We start from the raw sequence: 17,040 nt of genomic DNA on the forward strand, positions 1-17,040 counted from the left end.
AGTAATGAGAATACAGGAATGTCGAGCACATCTTCATAACGTAGGGTTAAAAAAGATAAATCAACGATGTGGAAAGTCACCCATGAAGCAATGAACTGTGGTGTTACTGGTGGCTTAAAGGATATTAAAAGGGGTGTCCTTTCCGAGGAAATAAGGGATGAACTTGGTATTGCAAATTTGACAAGCATAAAACAAGCAGATAGAATTATGATAAATGGAAGAAAATTTCATGCTGCTACAAATGCAAGGATAAAAAGCGAACTTTTACTGTTGTTCTTTATGACAACAACAACATGGGATGGGTGCAATATTATGTACTTTGTTCAAAAGTTGCGTGTGCTATTGTAGAGGGCTTGGATTAAAAGCAGACACATCCGTTAAATGATCTCTAGCTGGCAAACATGTTTTTTCCCAGTTTTAGCCACAGAAACAACATATGTTGGTTTAGCTGGTAATGTTTGTGAAATCTTATTTTATGTATGTACCAATGCAGAACATAATGATGATTTTTTGTTGTTAAAAGACAGAACAGACATGGACATGCAGTATTTAAATAAATATGTGTCACTTCATATTACCTTGTGTACATTTAATGTAGTGATAGGATATGTCTGTGTCAAATATTCATATCTTGGTCTAACAAAAATGGCTTTCCATAAGGCTTAACATACTTGATTTGACCTTTTATTGCACATGACCCTTTTGAATAGTTCAGGCTCATGTATAGTTTTTTTTCGATAAACCAAGTCAAGAATATTTCATGAATCCTTTTTGAATTCTTCGGATTCATAAAACGTTCTTCATTAGTTCTTAAAAAAGGCAAAATTATTCAATATACCTTTTTTGAACCACACACTTAGTTTAAGTTCATGAAAAGTTTTCGATCAATTATTTAACAAAATGGGGAATATTTCACATTTTTTTGTTAAATCATATACATTGTTCAGATTCATGAAAAAACCCTCATTTGTTCTTTAAAACAAAGTCAAACATGTCAATTAATGAATCACATAATCTTTTAAGATGTATAGATCGTTCATCATTAGGTCATGAACCAAATCATTAATATTTCTTGATTTCATTATTAAACCGTCCTGTTCATGAACCACTCTTAACGAGTGCACGAATGTGTGTTCATGAATCATTCATTAACGTTAGTTCATGAACTTGCTCTCATCAATTTCAAGAAGTTATCATGAGCTGTTCATGAACTGTTTGCAAAGGTCATGAATCATTTATGAATTCATGAAATTCAACTCGCAGGGATATTGAATTTAATTGTCCATCAAAAAATAAGTGTAACTATCATTACAAAAACAACTTTCCATGACACATAAGGTTTAATAGTTCCCTACATTTTTGCCTTATTTGCACTAACACATGATATTTTGTAGGACTTTTGATAAAGCCGTTTGACGTCATATAATCGACAGCTTTTATCTGATATCCATAACTAAAACAGATAGGATTTCGAGTAACAAGCAGCAATTCTACCCAGAATACTTGATTAAAACAAAGAAACAAAAGCCTACATAATTTTGGATCACTATTTTTACAATGTTTAAGCACTTCTGCAATGCAGTAGTTAGTCTTAGCTATAATATTCTAAATGGGGTAAAATTACAGGATTTTTTTTCCTTAAATATGACATCAAAGTCTTGTACACGTACTTGTGCATGGATAGTTTTTTTAATACTAGACTGTACATTGCTTTTGTTTTAAAATTTAAATGTCTGCAGACGCACTAGGTTTTTGACTTCTTGCGGCTCGACAAAGATGAGGCTTTCCTCCTTCTGAGTGGCAGAAAGAAGGAGGTTACTGCAGCATCAGTTCGAGATCTGCTGCAGTTCAAGTACCCAGAAGGCAACCGAAGGCATTATGATGAAAAAACAGTACAAGGCTTCCGCAAATTTCTTCAAGCGACAAAATATAACTAAACAAGATATGTGTTTGTCAGAAACACTATGTCCCCTTCTGCGCCGCTTTGAATATATATATATATATATATATATATATATATATATATATATATATATATATATATATATATATTTGAACTAGGACCTTTAAGGATGACCTTGACCTTTCACCACTCAAAATGTGCAGCTCCATGAGATACACATGCATGCCAAATATCACGTTGCTATCTTCAATATTGCAAAAGTTATGGCAAATGTTAAAGTTTGACGCAAACACACAAACCAACAAACCAACAAACCAACAGACAGGGCAAAAACTATATATCCTCCACTATAGTGGTAGGGGACATAGACATAAAATCATCCATTTATCTTTCTTTTATTTAGTCTAATTATTTTGTTTGCTATGTTCACAGTCAGCATACTTTTTTGGCTGACAATATGTATGATACTGCTGCTTGAGACATGTATATTAAATATTTAAACCTCACCTGTTCAAATGAATTAACAGAAATTGATTTACATTATAAACTATGAGAGATATTGCCTTACCTCATTCAGCCATGAAAAATTGTGTACAATTTGATATCCGATATCTATTAACCTAAAAGCCATAATATATCGAGAAATTTTCTCAATTTCGGTCCAGACAGGAAGGAAAAATATAAGCTATTGGAGTACACATGGACAAGTAAAGTCTCCCCGGATTAAACAGCTCCTGAGAAGCTGTCTGAGAAGCATGGACAAGATTTGTAAATGACATCTCAATGCATTAATCAGGCTAAAGGAGTAAAATAATTTACAAAGTGATTCAGATAAAGATGACTCGTGCTTTGTAATACAAGTGACAACATCTTGAAAGAGGTTTTGGTGAGAGTGTTTTTCTTTTTAAAATGTATTATTAATCATATGTTGTTTATCATTTCAGGATCTTCTGCAACGGTGAATTACTTCACCCTGAAGCCACAAGATGTGCTCATGTGGATGACCGATGTTCGAGCCATCCCTGCCATCGGCTACCACACGCAGATAAAAGTCCTCTTCAGGGAAGAAACAAGGCTGAACAAATGTGCCCTGATTCTCACTCTTAGACCGCACCCAACAGCAGTTGACAACATTGTACAATATTATACTGGACTGGTGAAACGTTATCTGGAAGGCATTGCTGTTAGTAAAATGTAAAGAATAAGCTTCCTCTATACAGAGCTACAACTTATGAAATTGACAACTATTCAAATCCTGCCCGTAATCAGATTGATTGAAAATTACATCATTTATCAAAACGGTGACAAGTGTTATGAAACCTAAAGTTTCACTCCGACGATGCCAAACATATAGTAAGATTTGTTGATGAAATTATCATAGATATTTCTATCTGTAGTTTTTTTCTGTACCTGGAGATATTTTGCCTTAGTCAAAAATGGCGATCTTCTACCTGGTCTCACATTTCAAATTGTGACAATAGAGAGATAAGTGAATTTGTACCCCACCCCCCTCTCCCCAAAAACAAACAATTTATGAATTAGACCAAACAATTTATTGTTACAGCTTCTCCGACCGACCTTATTTTCTTGCCGCAAACCCAATTATTTTTGACAAAATTTAGAAAACGATCTAAGCCTTCAAATTTGACCTATTTTTTAGATTGCTAAATTATTTTTAAAATAGAAAAGGTGTCTGTGAGTATTCTAAACATAATATTAAAGTTGCCAAATTTGAAAATGTTTTAATATTATAAAGAATATTCATATTTTCTTTTTTAGCTGGGCGTAAACGAGATGGGACAGAATACGAGGCTGACTCTGTGTCTGCTACTCAGTACAGTATTGACAGGTTTACTTTATTGTTTTTTTTTTATAATTATTTACCAGTTCGAATGTGTACTTAAAGATAATAATGATTCCATTAATAATTATCATGATATACTGGTTAGTGAGTAGTGGTCGTAAACTAGTACTGGTTGTGATTTGTCTATTACACAGCTTAAAATCTATATTATGATGTATAGTTTACACATATCATTTAGAAACCTTTCAATTCTCAGTGTACAAAAACAAATCGAAAAAGTTGTTTTTTTATTTATTAACGTTTTTGATATTTAAGGTTCAAAAACTGGAAATTTATACACGGGGGAATCTTGAAAATCGCCAAGGTAACATCAAAAAAGTATGGTTATTAATTCAACATTCTACAGAAAATGCCCAATGCAAGTGGGGCTCATTATGGGGGAAGCTCACGGCCACTACTTGCGTTACTTGCATCAATTAGTGCTACTTAATTGCCCTTTAGGCGCCCCTTCTACAGACATACTGTGTGACGTCATTATGGAGTATTAGTATCAAAGTTCACGGGAAAAGCTCAAGTTTACAATTTATTGAGCTTTTTTCAAATACTTTGCTACATTATGAGAAATCTAGAAAAGCATTGAAAATAATCACGACCACAACTCTCCAACCAGCAGTTTCCATCTATCAAATTATAACAAGGGCTGTTTGTAAAACATGCATGCCCCCCATATGGGCTGTCAGTTGTAGTGGCAGACATTGTGTGAATACGTTTTTTGTCACTGTGACCTTGACCTTTGACCTAGTGACCTGAAAATCAATAGGGGTCATCTGCCAGCCATGATCAATGTACCTATGAAGTTTCATGATCCTAGGCCTTATTATTCTTGAGTTATCATCAGGAAAACATTTTACTGTTTCGAGTCACTGTGACCTTGACCTTTGACATAGTGACCTGAAAATCAATAGGGGTCATCTGCCAGTCATGATCAATGTACCTATGAAGTTTCATGATCCTATGCGTAAGCATTCTTGATTTATCATCCTGAAACCATTTTATATATTGCAAAACTTTAAACAAGATTAAAGTTTTGGACAAACACAATTAATGAATCACTGTGACCTTGACCTTTGACCTAGTGACCTGAAAATCAGTAGGGGTCATCTGCCAGTCATGATCAATGTACCTATGAAGTTTCATGATCCTAGGCGTAAGCATTCTTGAGTTATCATCCGGAAACCATTTTACTGTTTCAAGTCACTGTGACCTTGACCTTTGACCTATTGACCTAAAAATCAATAGGGGTCATTTGCCAGTCATGATCAATAGAGCTATGAAGTTTCATGATCTTAGGCATAAGCATTCTTGAGTTATCATCCGGAAACCATCTGGTGTACGGACGGATGGACCGACCTACCGACATGAGCAAAACAATATACCCCCTCTTCTTCTTGAGTTATCATCCGGAAACCATTTTACTATTTCGAGTCACTGTGACCTTGACCTTTGATCTATTTACCTGAAAATCAATAGGGTTCATCTGCCAGTCATGATCTATGTACCTATGAAGTTTGATGATCCTAGGCCTAAGCGTTCTTGAGTTATCATCCGGAAACCATCTGGTGGACGGACGGATGGACCGACCTACCGACATGAGCAAAACAATATACCCCCTCTTCTTCGAAGGGGGGCATAATAATAAAATATCGGTGTCTGAAAGCAGTAATTAAGAAAGCTGTTGATAAACATTGTATGTATAACATGGTAACGCTCGAATGGTCATTGTCGGCTCTGGCACTACTTAAATGTACCCCAGGTACAAAAACTATACTAAAACATAGCCAGGAATAGTCTACCGCTAAAACGGTTGTTGTAGGCTTTTTTTTCAAATAAATTATGTTCATATTCATGTCCATATTTTGTAAAATGGCCTTAATATTATCGAAACTATACTGAAACAAGAGCACCGCATAACAGGTGCCACGCTCGGCTGCGGGTGCATTTTTGAAGAAAATAAAACTTGACCTTTGACCTAGTGACCCAAATATGGGTGTGTCTTGTAGAACTCATCAAGATGCAGCTACATATAGAGTTTCAAAGTTGTAGGTGGAAGCACTTTGATTTTAGAGCCAATGTTCAAAACCTTGACAAAATGTTAAGGTTTTAGCACGATGCGGACGACACGACGACGGACACGACAGGACGAGCTGGCTATGACAATACCTCAGGTTTTCTCCGAAAACAGCCAAGCTGAAAAGTATGTATAGGGTCTGGTTTTGTTTGAAGAGATTTTTGTTTCCTATACTGAGCGCATTTTACGACATCTTAATTTATGACCAAATCAAACTTTGGTACAGCCTAAATTGACCTGGTATATTTTAGTATATTTTTCATACCCGGGGTACATTTAAGTATACTTAGAAAGCTGGGCATAATGCATGTGCGTAAAGTGTCGTCCCAGATTAGCCTGTGCAGTCCGCACAGGCTAATCAGGGACAACACTTTCCGCTTAAATGGTATTTTCCGTTTAAAGCAAGTCTCTTTTTACCGAAAATCTAGTTTAAGCGGAAAGTGTCGTCCCTGATTAGCCTGTGCGGACTGCACAGGCTAATCTGGGACGACACTTTACGCACATGCATTAAGCCCAGTTTTCTCAGAACAAGACACATTTAAGTAGTACCCGAGCCGACAATGACAAATCGAGCCGCAGAGAAATAGACATTCCTTTGATGTGGCTCCTTAAACCCAGAATTAAAGGACAATGCCTGTCATGAATCAGATTAAGTTTATTGGAAAAGTTTGGCATATTTTTGGGGGACTTTTTTGTCAGATTTTTTGGGAAAAAAGTTACCTTTTGCCATGGGGAACAGCCTTTTTTTATTTTTGCAATTTGAAAACAGACTTTAAAGAGGCTGTAAATATTGGTAAAAAAATCACCGGACCTCTTACACATAGGAGCTGGTCAAACACCAGAAACGACCATTAATTGGCATTATAACACGAGTTTTATAGACGGATTTTGAAAATGTTACACACCAGCATTTTAAATATAAAAGACCAGCTTGGTGTGGTTAATCTAACCACTCAATCTTGTGCACGTTTATGGACCTGATTGAGATTAAATCACAATAAATCCAAGGTCCAATAGAATGTAACTATTTCTACAAAATTCATTTGGTCTTCTTGAATAAAAGCCATTTAACAATGTATAAAATGTCTTCCGTTTTTCCCAATATCCTATATATGTCTGGAGTACTTTAATGCCTTAGGACAGAGGCTATCTTAATATGGGTCTTATGTCCACATAACACTTACGAAACACTGTGCATTTTGCCAAGATTTACTTCTTACAAGTTGCAAGGTGGAAACATTTGTATTGCAGTTATTGTTCCATCCTAAAAATGATGCAATGCTTTGGCAATTTGCTGTATGGGAAAGGCAAAGTTTGCACTTTTAAAATGGGACGCTATGGGAATTGGTGTAATCTAGCCGCGACCATAAAACCACGGATATTGAACTAGAATGCGTTACCATCGCGTCTTTTATCGTCATGTGTCCGTTTGCACTGGCCTCTAAAGGGCTATTTTATGCAAACTCAAATCTGTCACCTGAATTAAAATTGTAATTTCATTATTTTCTAACAATGTTTACGACTTTATTTATTTGGCGTTAAAATTTACCATGCACGGTTTAAATCTGCATGTACTGTCTTACAAACTTATATCAGTGTATGTTGACTGCATACCAATAATTGTTACAGAAAACAATCGTTATACAAAACTTACAATTCACTAAACATTGGTACACGTCTTTAGAATCCATTGTTATTTGCTCTTGTCAAGTTGCATTCTGGTTCATTTACCTGGTCGAAAAAAACTCTCGTTATGATTTGAATGCTCTGGTTGGTTGGTTTCAGGAATCCCCTAAAAGTGCGGACCAATCATTAGCCGGGTGCAGAAGCACGTGCGCCACACGACAATTGGGGGCTTCACGAGGATCCACAGAGCGCACGAAGAGTTGGATCGTCATCGGCTAAACCACTCACGATTGCGGCTAAATAAAGATATACATTAATTGTGACCTTGTTATTGTAAGTTCACCTGGGAATTAGCAATCTCCACGCCGAGCTTTCGTTTCATGCTCATATACAATATGATCCAGTTATGCTGGTTCCAGTGAAATCTCTGCGCAAAGCTAAAATGTGAAGTGCTGTGGGCCACACGTGTGTCCTCAACTAAATTGCTATTAAGAAATATCACACAGCCGCTTGAGGATTTAAAATTAACTTAAGTAAACGTATTAAGCGCCATGCGATGCATGACAGAAACTGGATCACAGCGCAAGACTACCGAACATAGTAACATTATTAAAATGTACATACATTTATGTTACTCTGTGAATTTCTCTTTAAAATCCCATTAGATCTTTTCGATACTAAATTATATGGGCGTATGTCTGGGAAAACTGGGCTTTTTGCACGTGCTTATAACGTCCTCCCAGATTAGCCTGTGCAGTACGCACAAGCTAATCAGAGACGAGGCTTTCCGCTATTATTGTATTTTTCGTTTAAAGGAATGCTCTTCTAAGAGAAAAATCAAGTTTAGGTGGGAAGTTTAATCTGGGATGACTTTATGAACATGCATTAATCCCAGTTTTCCCAGAACGAGGCATATATATACCATCGTCAATCACTTGTCCCTTGCGATGCAATAATCCATAAATCGGATTCATTCATTCGTTCGCCCGTTCGTTCGTTTATTCACCACATGTATCAAACCAATAATGCCATACGAACCATGTCTCTTTAGATAACATTCCACGGGTTGTGAAGTACAAATTAATCTAACGCAGACGCATGCGGTCGTGTTCATCCGCTGTGTTCAATCAACGAAATTTCGAAATAATTAATGAAGTTTTATAAAAAGTAAAACATCTCGATACAAGTACTTACGAATTGTTCGGTAATTCAATATGATTGTCTATATAAAAATATATGCAGAGTATCACATTTATATAGGCCTATTTTCTACTAAGTGAAACGGGTTTAATGTTGTTGTTGCTCTTTATTATAAATATATAACTCATAACGCAACAGTCATATAGTTATTGTTTTTAATGATTGATAATTTGTGAAACTATTGAAATGTACATGAAATAGACCGGCCATTTTTTACGAACTAGTTTCGGTAGCAACATGCATGACATTACGCATGCATTTAGGGAATCCTAGATGGAACCAGCAAACCCCAAACGGGATGTGCTGACGTGTCAATGAAATTTTAAAAAGTAGGAATGCCGAGCGGCCATAATTGTATGAAATAAGCTTTCAAGTTTTGACGACCTGTGCATGCGCACACACGAATCACGCGCTTAGTGAATAATTACATGAGTCATGTCGATTGATGTCATCGACATAAAGTGGTTTGGATTGTTGCATTAAGTGATTGACGTCTATAGGATTGGGCAATATATTGTTTCACTTATGAACATATAATATATTATATTATTTTCCGTATTAAACCGAAACTCATCTTCCATTAAATCTATTTATATGGCGTTTCGTATACTTGAGCTATAAGTGTTCTACGAAATAATCGTCATTGTTTAATGTAGAAGTATTATGTTTTTAATTGGCATGTACTCATTCTCCAAGATACCACATGATGTCTATCAATTGTTTACTTGCAAACCACTTAAAGGGGCCTTTTCACGTTTTGGTAAATTGACAAAATTAAAAAAAAATGTTTCGGATTCGCAAATTTTCGTTGCAGTAATGATATTTGTGAGGAAACAGTAATACTGAACATTACCATGCTCTAAAATATCCATTATATGCATCTTCTGACGATTTAAAAACCTGAAACTTATAAAGCGTTTCAACGAAAAACGATTGAGTACTTTGGAGTTCTGTTGTTGTCGTTATATTTGGAGATACTATTTTGAGATACTTCGAGGATTGCTTATATAAAGTATAGAATACATCCCTCATTGACTGAGCACAAACGGCCGAGTGGTCTAAGCGATAGACTTTTACTCCAGGGTCATTGGTTCGAGCCCAAATGAGGGTTACTTTGTTTCTTACTTTAATTGTATTCTTGTTTTTTTTTTACTGGAGCTATTTAGATCCAACGTTTACATTTATCAATATAAGCATTTAACGACAAACTACGATACATGCCAAAGTCTGTGAAAAGGCCACTTGAAGTGATTGACGTCTATATGATTGGACCGAATATTGTTGTACTTATACAAATATTTTAAATTATTTTCCGTATTTAACCGAAACTCGTCTTCAACGCAATCTATTTTGATGGCGTTTCGTTTTCTCGAGCTATAAGTGTTCTCAGAAATAATCGTCATTGTTTTAAGTAGAAGTACATGTATAATGTTTCTTAATTTGCATGTGCTCAGTCCCCACTATCCCACTTGTCTATCAATTATTTACGTGCAAACCACTTAATAATGTCCTCTAACAACTCAAAGCCAAGCTTCGAAGATTTTCTTAAATATGATTCAGCACTAAATTTTCTAATGCGGATTTTTCAACTAATTTCATAGGATGATCATGGAATTCAACATCTGGTTCAACTGTGCCCACGCTGGGTATGCGGATACTTTGATACCAGATGGCACTTCGATACCAGATCACAACAAAAGTCACGCGCGAGAGGTAAGCTCATCAGTTTTTTTTAAGTTAGATCATAAAGATTAGTGTTTAAGACAAGGCGAATGGTCGAGTTTATAAATGGTAAATCCTTTTCTTTTAGAAAGAAAAAAATCACGGAAGAATGGTAGATTTTTCCCCAAAAAATAGAAAAATCGGTCGGAAAACAGCATAAACTGGATGAACAGTAAACATTTCAACAAAATAAAACTACTTAGAAATATTGCAATAAATTGTTTGATATTTCAGCATGTAGAGTAATCACTGTGCTTCAAATACTGAAATTTTGATAGTATTCAATGAAATATAAACGAAGATAGAGCATGTTTTAATAGGTGGTATGCATGCAGTTGCGGACACTTTGATTCCCGATATAGGGCACTTCGGATAACAGATAATTTCAACAAATCGGACACTCTGATAACCGAGTTTTATCTTCTACCTGAAATGCATTTATGTATATTATGGCTATTCTAACCAAACATTTTGAAGTACGAATACATTTGCATTGTCAAGCGCGTAATTACATACACATGTAAAATATAACCATATGTTCGTTTTCAAAAATCGTATAATTATTAATTCATATAATTAATATTATAAGTGCAAATTTTAAATAATATTCAAATGCTTATTTCTGTAGTAATTTATTTCAATTGACGACCGAAAATAAGTGTCTAAATAATCAACTTGTTTTTAAGTGGTAAATTGAGATTAAGAGTATTGAAAATACAACGGATCATGTAGATCAACACGACTGTGTTCAATTGAACTTATAGCAGGTCTCTAGATAAGGGGAGCAAGGGGTCTTAAAGCGTCAAATACACATTTGTTCTTCATAAAATCCTCTGTCATGGGTGCTCGTTAGAATCGCATCATGAACAAATCTTTCCACAGCTTTCGCACATGATAGGGCTATGTTTCACCTCGATGTGTTTTCTTTTATCTTCCTCAGTCTTAAAGAGCTGAGTGCACACTGAGCACTTTATGCATCCATCCTCGTGTGTCTTTAAATGGCGCTTCAAGTTGGCTTTCCTAGCATAACTGGCCTCACAAATTCCACACGAGAACCGCTCGCTAGTAGACAACTCCTCTTCTAAACTAATGTCTAACAACGAGCCGTCGGCGGCATTCATTAGCTCCGATTAGCTCATCCTGAAATATATAATAATGACACTTTTATCCAAGTTTGAATACAGAATGTGTTGTGTTAATAATTATAACAACGACGGTTATGCACAACTTTGACACCACTATCGTGTGATTAAATCGACCGCCTGTACCATTATTGCTTCTTTTACTGGCATTGAGCCAATAGAATTTAGGACCTGCATCGCTGCTGAAATTTAGGTCTAAAGTGCAGTTTTAGCAGAGTGATGTTTCATGACACGCTATCTAGTATATAATTAAATGGCCTTAGTACCTTCATTAAGACATAAATGTACATGCTTTAGATCAGCCGTTTCGCTAAAAAGAATGTGATTTAAAATTACTTAGTACACGAGGTTAAATCATTTTAAATTACCATCTTCGATATGTCTGATGAGTAACATTTTAAATGTAATTTTAAAAAGTTTAAGCTCGTGTACTATGCGAATCCAGCTGTTGGGTGACTCATACAGACTGTACTCATCAGACATATCGAATTAGTTTCACGTGTCTTTCACATTTATACAAAATCATTATCATATTCCAAAGGGATAAGAACATGTTTCCGATATTCGTTTTTAATTTACGTCAGTACATACTTTTTATGTGTTGCCGGCTTACTATAACAGTATTCCACAGTGAATTCTGCATTTCTGCTTCACTAAATAGAGTGTGTAATATCTGGTAAAAAGTGTCGACTAATCTGGAATCGAAGTGCCATTGTCCTTGAGATGATCGGTAAACGAAGTGTTTATGAAAATTTGGCATCCGACTCTTAAAACATTTGAATTTCCTTAAATACGTTAGTTAACTAAACTTTAACATGTTGTAACATTAATGGACATATTGGTCTTTTATTTCGATTAGTTGGCACTTCTTTATCTATTTCCAAATATTTTTATTTTGTTGAAATACGTGCTGATCATCGAATTCATGATGATTATCGATGGAATTTTAACTTTTTTTAAATTATAATCCACTTTTTTCCACGAATTTCTTGTTCCCCAATACGAAGTACTATACCATTAATCGACCAAACACTGTTACGTGTCTGAAAGCCAAATGAACGGAATATAAATGCAAAAAAACTTGAAGAACTCACCTCTCTCGCGTGGCTTTTGTTGTGATCTGGTATCGAAGTGCCATCTGGTATCAAAGTATCCGCATACCCGGCGTGGTGCCGCCCAAAAGAAAACAAAATGTATTGGTATAAATGTAGATACGCGTATATGGATCCTGGCGTTTCCACAAAAGCTTAAAATCATTCCCGGAAAGACCAACTTTCCATTTTACAAAAATTGCAAACATAAGCACATACTGGTTAGCCAAGTGCGGAAAATATTTATTTTTGCAGATTTATTTAAATTATTTTATGATTCGAATATGAAACGGTAGATTGAGGTCCGTGACAGTCATTTTCTTATAGAAACAGACGGGGCTTCTTATCAATTACTGAATAATAGTTTTTCTTACAGTCTTTTGTTGCTCAATGAAGCATAACATAAGAACACAAGTTTTGATATTCTGAGCACGTTTCAGTAGGTAAAGCACGCGACTTCTGGCTTGTTCAAATGGTTTCAATATAGTCACTTAAGGAAAACTGCACCCCTAATACCAAATCCCACGTGTCGGAGAAATAATTCGGACTTATATACAGATAAAGGTTGATGAAGATCGAATATAAATAAGGAACACTTCACCCCTCATGGCGGCCATGTTTTCAGTTGACATGTACCATATCCCACTTGTAGGAGAAATAATTAGAACAAATATACAGATAAAGGTTGAAGACCATCGGACAAAAAATGTTATTATTATTATTATTATACCGGATTTATATAGCGCCCTTTTTATGCAAGAGTGCACGTTCAAAGGCGCTTTACATAAGAACATTTGACGTATCGCAGATACGAATACATTTTGCAACACTGTTTCAAAAGAAATCGATCAAAAACTACTCTATATTACTATAAGTACTACGTAAAAACATGCACAGTAACCATAGATTATTATGATCAACAAGACACTATAAAACTACCCTATGTGTATAGCTATAAGACAATTATTGAAACAATAAAATCTTAAACTTAAACAATAAGTACCACGTAAAACAACAAAAAATAATCATGCTTCCTTTAAAAGGGTTAATTCATGTTCATGATGATTGAGATTTTATATAATGAATTGAATAAACCACTGATTATATTGCATAAGATTGGAGGAAGAGGTGAGTTTTCAGTGCCTTTTTGAATGAATTCAGTGTTGAAGAACCTCGAATGTTTGATGGAAGTGTGTTCCAGAGTTTGGGAACAGCGTTTATGAAACTTCGCTCTCCGTATGATACGGATTTAATCTTCGTTGGAAGTACTAATGAAGTCGCTTCGTTCTTTGATTTTAAGTTTCGCCTTGGTTCGTAGACTTCAAGTAGGTTTTTCAGATATACATGCGATTGTCCATTTAAGGCTTTGAACGCATTGGTAAGTATTTTGAAGTGGATTCTTTTTTCTACTGGGAGCCAGTGTAATTCTTTTAAAATCGGTGTTATGTGACTATAGCGGGATGTTGCATCTAAAGTGTTCACAAGCTTTGTTAAAATTTGACCTAGTGACCTAGTTTTTACCCTAAGCTACCTCGTTTTAAATTCGACCGAGATATATATAGCACAAATGTTTTCACCAAGTTTCATTAAGATTGTGTAATGGGTATGACCTCTATTGTTTTCGCAAGCTTTTTCCTTTACTTGACCTATTTTTATCACTTATGATCCAGTATCAAACTAGGTCGGTATATCAATTGGACAAATAGTTTGGCAAAGTTTTTTAAAAAATGGGCGATAAATATTGAATGTGTTCACAAGCTTTTTTTTTATTCAACCCAGTAAAAGTGTTATAAACACAACGCCAACCAGTTTTAAATTCAACCGATATAGTCATATATTATGGAGACAGACGTTGTGACCAAGTTTCATGAAGATGGATGACGGCAATAGTCTATGCAATCTCTTGCACGACGGTTACATTACATTCACCTCTGTGTTGGGCTCAAAACGGACTATTGTTATGAAAGCGTCTCATTTATGTCATGATCATTCCAAGCGTTCATCATTGAGGTTACAGAATACTAAACAATCTCTTGCACGACGGTTACTTTGCATTCACTGCATTAAAGAAAACCATCTCATACCATGATATCTTATATCAGTCTTAATTCATTATTATAAAATTGATATGGTTATTTTATGTTAAGAAACCAACATACATACACACGTCGAAGCAATTCCTCACGTCCCTCAAACAAAATATGTTCAATTGTTTACATTTGTGAAGTGCGTGGAATGATTCCATCTGCGTAAATGGGCAATAAATTAGTTCCAAAGAGTTGCATTAAAACTCGCAAGTTTTTGCACGATTTATCGTACATTTAAAAGTCATATTTCTTAATTTAATGCATGTGATCTTAAATATCCAATCAAATATACGTTGAATGCGTTTATTCGGTTTTATCTATTTTATAGACAAAATGGAGGGCTGAGCCTTTCGCAGAGTTGTATGTGAGAGCAAGGAACGACAACTCTGCGTGGAGATTGTAGTCTATGGTGTTCTTTTTTTGCATTTGCAATTAAGTCACTGCTCCCATTATTCACCGTTTTGTGAGGCGGACGATCAGTGGCATATTCAATGTATGTATGTATTGCAAAAACAATAGGGCTATTTAATATTTTCTTGGAAGTGCAAACCGGTTACAATTACCTCGCTATACTATTTCACATTTTCCTTTGTGTTACAATATCAAATCCAGACAGCATTCATGAAAAAGTTAAATTATTATTGATTACCACAAATACTTTTTACTCTTATTACCAATCTTTATATTTGTTCAAATATTTTTTTCTTAATTATTGTGAAATTATAATAAGCCGTTTTGAAATGAGCCCTTATTATATATGTAACATAATTGCACATTTGCTGAGTAGCAACATCAAGCAGTCGACGACACAATTATGTTTTAAAAGCGTTGTAATGAATGCTCAAGATAATATCTTAGGCTTAAATGTATTTCGAAGTTCTTAAGGTCCATCGGAGCGTAAGGCTGCATTATGACAGGACCCGGAGTGCGTCCCAGCACTCCTATCTAATAACTCATTAGACTCATGCCAGTTGGGAGTAATTTTGATTTACAGCTGCAAGTTCCACCTATTGTACCTGCAAACATGTATATACATCGATATAGGGTACTTATTGTGCTTGCACCGGTGCTCCAAAAACGGTTGCATGTTCAGACAATATGGATCAACAGGCTGCTTGCTGCGAATCTGTAAGGCGCAATTGTGTTCTACATGTCCTATGTCCATGATAGTGCACTTTAAGGATGTTCATGATTATGATCAGATAAGAATAACCATCGGGGTCATCCCCTCCCTTCCCTTTAATGCAAAGAATCGGTGCCTTTATCCATTGGTCTTGGGTACTATTAAACCATATATGTTTTTTCTATTTGAATTTCTTATATAAGACATATATAATTAACAAGGTTTGGGGTGGTTTGGGTTGTCTGGGTAAAGATAAGGAGGGGGGGCGTGCACCATGACCACCCCCTTCCTCGGTAACCTGAACCTTAAATTGCCCAGTCAAATAGTAACGAATCATGAATTACAATAAAAGTATATATTCCCGGATTTGATTCCAGTTTGAAGTCACCCACGGGAATATAGATGCATTACGTTATTCGGATTTAGTAACAAACTACACTACTTTGTATAGTTTATTTGCTAAAGATCCATCAGGTTCACAGATTCACGAGAACAACACATTTAGGAAGTGAAATAGAGTGGCAGGATTGATTATACGCCGTTATAAATAATAAAGAAAATTTCTAACTTTTGACTAATTAAGAGAACAATCATGTAGTTGCACACAATGTAAATACGTGACCACTTCACGATGTAAACACGTGGCCACTACACCATGTGAACACATGACCACTTCAGAATGTAAACACGTGACCTGTACATAATGTAAACACGTGACCACTACACGATGAATGTAAAGACGTGACCACTACACAAAGTAAACACATGACCACTACATGATGTAAACACGTGAACCATACAAAATGTCAACACGTGACCACTACACAATGACTGAAAACACGTGACCACTACACAATGTAAACACGTGACCATTACAGAGTGAAAACATGTGACCTCTACATAATTTTAACACGTGACCACTACACAATGAATACAAACATGTGACAACTACACAATGTAAACACGTTACAACTACACAATTTAAATACGTGTTCACGATACAACAGAAACATAACCAGTCGAGAATTCTTGTTTCTATCCGGAAGTCTTTTATTCAACCATTAACCACTTATATACGTATTTTGATGCAAACGATTAAATAATTTGGATATTTATGTTGTTGTCGTATTTTTATGTGTGACACTACGAGGATTGCTTATAATATAAAGTGAGAGGACGGTTGGCCAAGTGGTCTAAGCGATAGACTTTTACTC

At 35.5% G+C, this 17,040-nt stretch overlaps 1 protein-coding gene across 1 annotated transcript in view; it reads right to left on the minus strand.

The window, feature by feature from the left end:
• Window positions 1-17,040, minus strand: part of LOC127837588 (uncharacterized) — a 377,541-nt gene that overhangs the window by 274,419 nt on the left and 86,082 nt on the right. The gene's annotated exons all lie outside the window — the stretch shown is intronic.

The sequence above is a fragment of the Dreissena polymorpha genome, chromosome 7 (genome assembly GCF_020536995.1).
Source record: "Dreissena polymorpha isolate Duluth1 chromosome 7, UMN_Dpol_1.0, whole genome shotgun sequence".
Taxonomy (NCBI): Eukaryota; Metazoa; Mollusca; class Bivalvia; order Myida; family Dreissenidae; genus Dreissena; species Dreissena polymorpha.